This window comes from Heterocephalus glaber, unplaced genomic scaffold (genome assembly GCF_053883595.1).
Source record: "Heterocephalus glaber isolate CG9 unplaced genomic scaffold, H.glaber_assembly_v1.0 deba00000937, whole genome shotgun sequence".
Taxonomy (NCBI): domain Eukaryota; kingdom Metazoa; phylum Chordata; class Mammalia; order Rodentia; family Bathyergidae; genus Heterocephalus; species Heterocephalus glaber.
In genome coordinates, this window is record NW_028258173.1 from 5,341,436 (window position 1) to 5,350,957 (window position 9,522).

At 40.8% G+C, this 9,522-nt stretch overlaps 1 pseudogene; it reads left to right on the forward strand.

Moving 5' to 3' along the window:
• The first annotated feature begins 4,843 nt into the window (after positions 1–4,843).
• LOC101720848 (pyruvate dehydrogenase E1 component subunit beta, mitochondrial pseudogene) lies at positions 4,844–5,496 on the forward strand (annotated as a pseudogene).
• The last annotated feature ends 4,026 nt before the right edge of the window (positions 5,497–9,522 follow it).

Below are 9,522 nucleotides of genomic sequence, written 5' to 3' on the forward strand. Positions count from 1 at the left end.
ACACAACAAATTTTTCTTTCCCTTTCATTCTTCCATCTTCCCGTCCATGTGTTTTCTTGCTCAAACCCCACGATGAAGTTTTTTTGGTTTTGTTTTTAGGTTTTTGGGTTTGTTTGCTTGGTTTTTTTTGGAGACAGGGTCTCATTATGCAGACCAGTCTGACCTCGAATTCATGATCCTCCCGCCTCAGCCACCCAAGTGCTAAGATTACAGCTGCGCAGCATCACACACTACTCCCCACAGTGAGAATTTGAGCTATGCCAAAGCCAGTTCAGTTCATCTTATCCTTTGAATTCTGTCTCCAGGATTTGGACGCTGGAACCCAAAAGAACTCAAGATCCTAAACAGAAGGGCTCTCAGTAAGGGCTGGAAGGCAAAAACAGAACAAAACAACAAAACACAATGGATTTAGGCTCAGGGTACAAATGGGCCCGGGCTTTGCTTTGCTCCGACAGAGTGCAGCGGCAGCTCCGCCAGGCAGGCGGCGGCAGCGGGCGCCAGATGCTCGCGGTTCCCTGCTGCCCAGCTCCCGATGGGTGGCAGGAGCTTTCACACCGCCGCTGCAGCTTCTGCTGTCCACGAAGCTTGGGGTGGACAGAGCCGATGTGGGAAGGCCCTGCTTGGGGTTGCGTTTGGGGGAAGGCGACCCATCGCGCTGCTGCAGGTGATTTCCCCAGAGGAGGAAGTGCTAGCGCAGAGGGGCCTGGCTGCAGCGCAGGCAAGGAGGACAGCAAGAACTGAGCCCCTGCCCAGCAGGTGCAGCCTGGGCGAGACTGGGGGAGCGGAACCGGGGGCCACAGATTCGGAGCTGGCCTAGGGGAGGCTCTGTGCAGGGGGAGGGGGCTGAAGCTAGGATCCGCCCCCCCCCGGGGGGGGGGATCCAGCAGGGGGCGCCAGCACCCGACCCCCAGATTCAGTGGTGCTTCCCCCTGCTCCGTTAAACACTAAGGGTAACCTTTACTCCCCACAGCATTGTAAGAAGGGAAGAGAGCCAAGGTGATCGGACCTGGCAAAGTCCTCCAGTCTCCAGCCTCTGAGCGGGTTATTCCTGCCAGCTTCTCCCAGGGCAGAGCCGCGCATCTGCGCACACAGTGGGTGCTGTCCACGTGAAGCCACTCAAGCCGGCCTGGGAATCATAAGACGAGCAGAGAGGGGCCCTGGCCATTCCATAGCTCCCACGATGGACAAGGAGGTGGCTGTGTCTCCCCTGCAGAAGAGTGTAAGGGAGCGCGTGTCCCTGGGGCTTCTTCAGGCTGTGCCGCTTCTTAGCTGTGTGACCTCACCCCACTTACACCACCAGTCACCACAGCGCCGGGTGTGGGCACCACAGCTAGTCAGGGCGGAAGAGGAAAGGAGCAGCCGCAGGCAGGGGTCTTACCCACAACAACCTCTTCAATAAACTCAGCCTCCGGTTTAAATGCTGAGCCCCACTGGGCCATGTTACCCTGTGGAATATTCTGGCAGGAAACGTTCACCAAGACAGATTTGAACAGAGTCTTTTGTTCTTGGAAAAGATGACTCAATATAATAAATTTGTCATTTTCTCCAAGTTAATTTATAGATTGAATGTAATTCCAATACAAATGTCAAAACATTATTTTCTAGACCATAAATTAACACTAAAATACATATGGAAGAATAAACATGTAAGAATATCTAGGAATACCTGAAAAACAAAAGTTACCAGAGGGGTCTACCTTTAGCAATGTTAACATACACTATAAAGTCTTTCTAATTAAAACAATGTGGTAGAGGTATGAATAGACAGACCAGTGGAATAGAATAGTCCAGAAATGTGGTGGCACATGCCTGTAATTCTAGCCACTTGGGAGGCTGAGGCAGGAGGATTACAAGGCCCAGGCTAGCCTGGCCAACTTAGTGACACCTTGTCTCAAAACTTAAAAGGGAGTTAGAGCTGGGGATGTAGCTCAGTAGTAGAGGACTTGCTTAGCATGGGTTCAATTCCAAGCACAAAAAAGAAAAGTCTGTGTATAGACAAAGTACATGTAGAAATCATGGGTAAGGGCCGGGGATTTAGCTCAGTGGTTCTGCTGCCTACCTCACAAGCGCAAGGTCCCAAGTTTGATCTCCTGTACCAAAAAAAAAAAAAAATCATGGATCAAAACCGACTTTGTGAATAATAGCTGCTCAGACAATTAGATAGCCAAGGGATCCAACTAGATCTATAACTCCATCCAAAAGAATAAGCTTTAGATGTTTCAGAGATCCAAATGCAAAAAAACAAAATAAAGAGAGAACTAAGAGCTCATGAGTAAATACCTCTTTGACCAAAATGTAGGAAAAATTTATCTAACTATGACTCAAATTCTCAAAGCAAAACAAGATTGACAAATTTTACTACACAAAAACAATAAAAATTTGTATGGCAAAAAGTTCACCAAAAGATCAAAGGACAAATTCAAAACTGGGAGAAAGTGCTTGCAATATACATCATGGAGGTATTAGTCAGCTTTCTGTTGCTGGAGCAAAATACCTGACAGCCATAACTTAAAGGGATAAGGGTTTATTGTGGCTGGGGGTTCAGTCCATGGTTGGCTGGCTCCAAGGCAGAGCGTCATGGCAGAGCAGCAGGGCAGAGGAAAGTTGCTCACCTCACAGCAGCCAGAAGCAAAGAGAGAGGGAAAGAGCCAGTCAGAGAGAGAGAGACAGAGAGAGAGAGAGAATGAGAGAGAGAGGTAGAAGCAGAGAGGGAAGAGGGGGCTGCAGACAGGGGACCCTTCAAAGTTCCTACATTCTCAGGGACCTGTATCCTCAACCGAGCCCTGCCTCCTAACAGCACATTCATCTTCGAATTCATCAATGGATTAATCCAGGCACATCCAGCCTATGGCCTGGAATCTGGACACATTTGTGTTACAAAAAGGAAGTTTTGTAACATATATACTTTAACTATACTATATATTTTATATGTGAGCCAAGACAATTTCTCTTCATCACTTCTGCCTCAACAAGCCAGGGATGTCCAGCCCTCAGTCATTCATCTACTGCGCTCCCAGGATGAAATCACCTCCACAAAGCCCCGCCTTGTAAGACACATGAGCCTTTTGGAAGACATTTTTGATCCAGTGTGGGACAATGGAAAAAGAGTTACTGTTGCTCTTCTACAAAGAGATTTGAAGAAAAGAGACCAAAACTCCAGTAGAAACACAAAGAGGGCTGAGGATTCAGCTCAGTGGTTCTGCTGCCTGCCTCGCAAGCACAAGGTCCTGAGTTCGATCCCCGATACCAAAAAAAAAAAGAGTACAAATGGGTACAGCCAAGTGGTGGCGAAATGGGCAACATCAAAGACAACTAGATGTATCTTTGCCTTTCAACCAAACAATCCCATACCTAGGAACTTACCCTGAAGATTTATTACTGATGATGGTAACATAAACGTACACAAGTTTATTCACTGCAGCATTGTTTGAAATTGCCAAATACTGGAAACTACCAGAATACTTCAACATCGAAATAAACAATGGCATCTGTAGAATGGAGCTGGGGGGAAAAATGAGGAAGCTTTATATGAACGGAACCAGAGTGGCTTCTAAGGTATTTTGTTAAGCTAAAAAAAGTAACAACAACCACAATTTTATAGTACAGGTTGAGTATCCCTTACCTAAAATACATACATTGGAAATGTTTTGGATTTTTTGTTTGTTTGGATTTTAGAATATTTGCATTACTGTATCATGAGATATCTTGGCAATGAAACCCATGTCTAATTATGAAATTCATTTATATTTCATATACACCTTATACCTCAGGTGAAGGTAATTGTATAGAATATTTGCAGTGTAACTGTAGTGTTTTTTAAATTCAGGCTTTATTGGATATTAGCTATTAATGCTTATTGCTTTATTCCATATATATGTCATCCCACACAGTTTTAGGAAAGGAGTCTTTGAGAAAATATACTGGGAGTGTTGGACAGATGATGGCAACATTGATGAAAGTGTTCAAGTATTTTACCTAGGGTAATAAGGTAATAACCATCCCCCCAGAAATTTGGACATTTCATTGGAATTCAGTTACCATTACTCTTTGTAATCTAGCAACCATGATAAGCCCAAACAATTCCAGAATCTTCAGAGCAAAACAAAAAAAATTTTTTTCTCGTTACCAGAAGTTTTTTTAAAAAGGAGCAAACAAATCAACATAACAAAAACCACACATATACATATAACAACCCTGAAAACAAGTTGGGATATTCTAGTTGGCATCTTAATCCTAAAACAAGAAACGAAATGTGATTCAGCTTTTAAAAATGAGATTAAACTCCTTCTCTGTATTTATACTTACTTTATAATTCAAACAATTTAACTGAACCCATTTATATGTTTTATAAAAACCATAGATACCTCTCAAGAGGCCAGGGATTTAGCTCAGTGGCACTGTGCCTGCCTCGCAAGCTCAAGGTTCTGAGTTCAATCCCCAGTACCAAAACCAAACCAAACCAAAGCATAGATACATTCAAATTGCTCTTATGCTAAGGTAACTTCTTCAAAAGTTAACTGTTGCCGGGAATTTAGCTCAGTGGTTCTGCTGCCTACCTTGCAAGCGCAAGGTCCCAAGTTCGATCCCTGATACCAAAAAAAAAGAAAAAAAAAGGTTTAAAAGTTAACTATTCATTAAAACCTCAGACACAAACTGCAAGGTATAACTTGATGTATTAACAACCCTCCCATATACTGCAGAAATGCTAAGTGTTCTTAAAATTAAGGGGTAGGGCCAGGAATTTAGCTCAGTGGTTCTGTCACCTGCCTTGCAAGCGCAAGGACCGAAGTTCGATCCCCAGTACCAAAACAAACAAACAAAAAAAATTAAGGGGTAGCCGGGCATGGTAGCACATGTCACCAGTGATGCCTTGGCAGGTGTAGCTGCCCCGTGCTCACAGTGCTTGGCTGCATGATACAGGGGCTACCCAGGTTACAGGTGGTCAGACCCTGTAATGCAGAGAATGCAAAAGGAATTATTAAATCAGCCACTCCAGATAACAATCCAGTGGCCAGGCTAGAAAAGGAATTGATGTATGGAGCTCCTTCCACTTGAATTTCCTGCAGAAGCTCATTCTAAAGATTTTCTGATGCCTATTAGAAAAGCCAAAATAGGCAAGAGACACACATGGCCGTGGTTTCCCATTCAAGACCTGTGGGCCACTGCTTAGAAGCTACGATGGGGTTATCTATAAAGGAATTAAATGTGAAGTGATAGATATGCATCCTGTCAGACCAAGGGACACTGAAAGCAGAGAAGCCAGTGTCATGAGGACTCACCACCTTGTAGATGTGGCGGGAGATGGGCCACAGCTGGAGTAGGAGATGAAATTTGCACCAGGATCATGAAAGGTCCTGCATTCAATTCCTTGGATGCTCCTGCCGTTCGTGTCAACAGTGCTGATGTCCCTGTGCCTTATGCAAAGATTCTAGAAGACAACTCTGTACCTCAGTCAAAGACATCTTATTTGCAATAAAGAAGACATTAAAAACCTAGTTTAGGCTTAAATATCAAGTCATTGAAATGTATTTAAAAACCAGGCATGGTGGTGGATGCCTGTAATCCCACCAGTCAGGAGGCTGAGGCAGGAGAATCACAGTGAGTTCAAGGCCAGCCTGGGCTACATTTCTTGAGACAGGGTCTCACCATGTAGTTCAGACTAGCCTTGAACTCACTAGGTAAAAGAAATTTATTTAAAATATTTTCTGGGCCTTCACCTGGAGTGGACTGCAAAATCTTACTGTTCATAAAGTAACCTATAAGGCACAACAGGTAATTTTATACTCGTAAGAAGTTTAAATGTGTTTGAGTAGAAAAGTCCATTCTCCTGCACTAGACTCCATGTTTTCTTTGTGGTTTCTTTATGTTATGGTTGCCTTGTTCTTTGAATAAGATTGATGTAAAATGTTTACCCTCTTTCATTAGAAGGACAAATATGAATGTGGTAGAATCCTGATGAAAGACATATCCAGAAAAGATAACTTATATATATAAAAGGCATTGTATAATCTATATTTATGGTTAGATTGCTTTGATAAGGCATAAAAGCATTCATAACTATGAGTAATTTTTATATTCATGAAATAATAAATGTGAGTGGAAATCTTAAAATTCTATTAAGAAATTAGTGTCAAATAGAAAATAAGGTAATAATGTACAAACAATTTCTTGTTATTTTAAGGGTTTATTTTGGTGTTCCTAGAGATCAAACCCAGGGCCTCACACATGGTAGGTAAGGCCTCTACCACTGAAGCCCAGCCCCAGCTCCCTGTAGCTTATTTTTATTCATGTACAGTATCTGAAACTTTATCCAAAATAACAAAACAGACTTCAGAAGGACTCAGGTCCCACAGGTTCCACTACAGACTGATCACCCAGACTGCAATACACTTGGAATGAGAAGTTTTCCACAGAATCTTTGTGTCTTTTTGGTACCGGGGATCAAACTCAGGACCTTGCACTTGCTGAGCAGGCGCAGTGCCACTGAGCTAAATCCCAGGCCTTCCACAGAATCTTTACACCTGATTGCAAATTAGAAACAAGATAGGTAGAAAGGAAACTTTGCACTTTGTGAAATCTATTGTTTATGTTTGCAAAAGGTGCTACGGAAAGTTCTCCTTTGAAATATCTACACACATGTTTCTTGATGTGGTTTATTTTTATAAAAAGTACAGCTGAACATGTATCACAGATTACATGAAACTGTACACAATAATATTCTCTCTGCATAGAAACCAACACTGATGTATGTGCTTGAATTTTACAATGGATTCTTTATAGTCCTTTTTAGTGCAATTTATTTAAAATTTTAGCAAATCATAGGATAAAAGATATTTCTAATAAATGAGTAGAATTTTTTAAAAAAGAATCACCTCCAGTTTAGTCCCCAGGATTCCATTACATCAAGATAAACCCTGAGTACCCTCTCAAAAGCTAGGATTTTGAATATTGGACTAATACAACACAGAATATAAAGTACTTATGTATGAAATGTTTAAAGGTTTTTCATTTTTTTGTTTTTTTGTATATTTTTTGGTACTGGGGATCAAACTCAGGTCCTTGCGCTTGCACAGCAGGCGGCGAAATCACTAAGCTAAATCCCCAGCCTAAAGGTATTTTTTTTAAGAGTAGGAAAAATGTATTGAGAGAAAGAAAGTTTCTGTGTAAGAGAGACAGAAAGGGGACCAGAAAGTGGGTTGCCCCTAAAGGTATTTAAAAATGCAATTCTCAAGTAAACAAGACACTATAAAAAATGATCAGACTGTGCAGGCACAAAGACCCGAGTTTGATCCCCGGTACAAAAAAAAAAAAAATGATCAGAGTGATTTGACTAATAACTAAATGGAGGTTGGCCATGGTGGTGCACCCCTGTAATCCAGCACTCAGGAGGCTGAGGCAGGAGGATCACCTTGAGTTCAAGGCCAGCCTGGGCTACACAGTGAGTTCAAGGCCAGCCTGAACTACATAGAGAGACCCTGCCTCAAAAAAAGAGAAAAAAGCAAAACAAAACAGAATTAAATGGAACTTCTGGAAACAAACAAAAACCACATAATTTCTAGGAGAAAAAAACTCAGTGAATAGGTAACAGAACAAATAATACAAAGTTAAAACAAGAGAAAATACACAGAGATCTGAAAAATTTCCTAGCATAGATAAACAGGTATAAGGATTTTTAAATTAGGAAGGGATAAGCATATTAAAGATAGGAAGTAGGGTAAAAAGATCTAATAGAAGCCTAAAATAGAGTTCTCAAAAGAAAACAAAATAAAGAGAATGGAGTCAGGATAACGTTAAAAGTAATAAAGCCTGATAATTCTCCAGTTGTGATGAAAGATATGACTCCACTATAGAGGAAGCACAATGTATACTAAGCAAGATAAATAAAAAATAAATCCACACTTAAGATGCATTGTGGTGAACACACTAAGGCAAAGAGAAGATCTTAAAAGCAGCCAGAAAGAAAAATACCCTGATAACGAAACCGATCAAAGACATTGTAAGCAATCCCTCTTAAAAAGCCACAAATTTGCCCGGGTTTTTAGCTCAGTGGTTCCGCCACCTGCCTCGCAAGCAAGCACAAGGTCCCGAGTTCGATGACCGGTACCAAAAAAAAAGAAAAAGAAAAAGAAAGGCCACAAACTTTAGGTAAATAAGCTTCATGAACAAAAACACCAAAAGCATTAAATATGAGTAAATCAAATTCAGCAATATAAAAATAACAAAGGAGGTTTGCCTAAGGACTCCAGGCTTACTTACCACTTGAAAGTAAATCGTTATGATTCAACAGATTAACAGATTAAAGGAGAAAAACCACACGTTCATCTTGGTGTAGAAAGAGGATTTGACAACATTTCATATTTATTTATGATAAAAATAGCTTACCAAACTAGGATTAAGTGGAAACTTTTTCAATCTGATAAGGCATGTTTATAAAAAACCCCTAACCCTAACTCTTACAAAGATGGTGAAAAATAAGTGCTGTCCCTAAAGTTAGAAACAAAGTAAGAATATTCATGCTTAGGTCTTCTGTCCGACACTGATCCGACACTGTTGCGGAGTGTTTATGTGTGTTTTTTGGGGGTGGGTTCTTAGCAAATGCAAAAATGTGAGAAAAAATAATAAAAGATATAGATTGGAAGAAAAGATAAAGAGATCAGCAATGAAATCTACTCTCCCCAAAGCTACTAGAATTAATAAATGAATAATTATGGTTGCAGGATACAAAATCAATACATAATGTTTTACTAGTAACAAAACTGGAAATTAAAAATTAAACAACGAAACTTTAGGTTAATGTTAAAATATAAAATGCTTGGAGCCAGGGATGTAGCTCAGTGGTTTCACCACCTGCCTTGCAAGCGCAAGGTCTCAAGTTCGATACCTGGTGTGTATATATATATAAGGCTTAAGGATAAATTTTACAACGTGTGTGTACTTCTTGTGCACTTAAAATGTCAAACTTCTAAAAGAAATCAAAGACCATCAGATCATGGATGAAAAAAGTCTCAGTTTCTAGAATTAAACAAATATGATTGTTAGGGGAATCAAAATCCGAATCCAAATCCAGAGCCCTTTCTGCATAAATTTATAGAACTGATTCTAAAGTTTATATGGAAATGAAAAGGACTTAGAATTTTTAAAACTTTCTCTTTTTTTGGTCCCAGGGATTAAACTTGGGACCTTGCGCTTGCAAGGCAGGCACTGGAACCACTGAGCTAAATCCCTGGCCCTTTAAAACTTTCTTTAAAGGCTTAATGTTGGAGGGCTCATGCTTCTCAGTTTAAAAATTTACTCTAAAGCAACAGAAATGGAAGCAATGTAGTATCAACCTCAGAGTAGTTCAAACAATGGGAAAAGTAACTAGACTGACTTCTCAACCACAATAATAAAAGCTAGGAGGCAGTAGGGTTATATCGATATAGTGCCGAGAGAGATTATGTCAACATAGACTTATGAACCCAATAAAAGTATTAAGGTAGGGGGCCGGGAATTTAGCTCAGTGGTTTCACTGCCTGCTGCGCA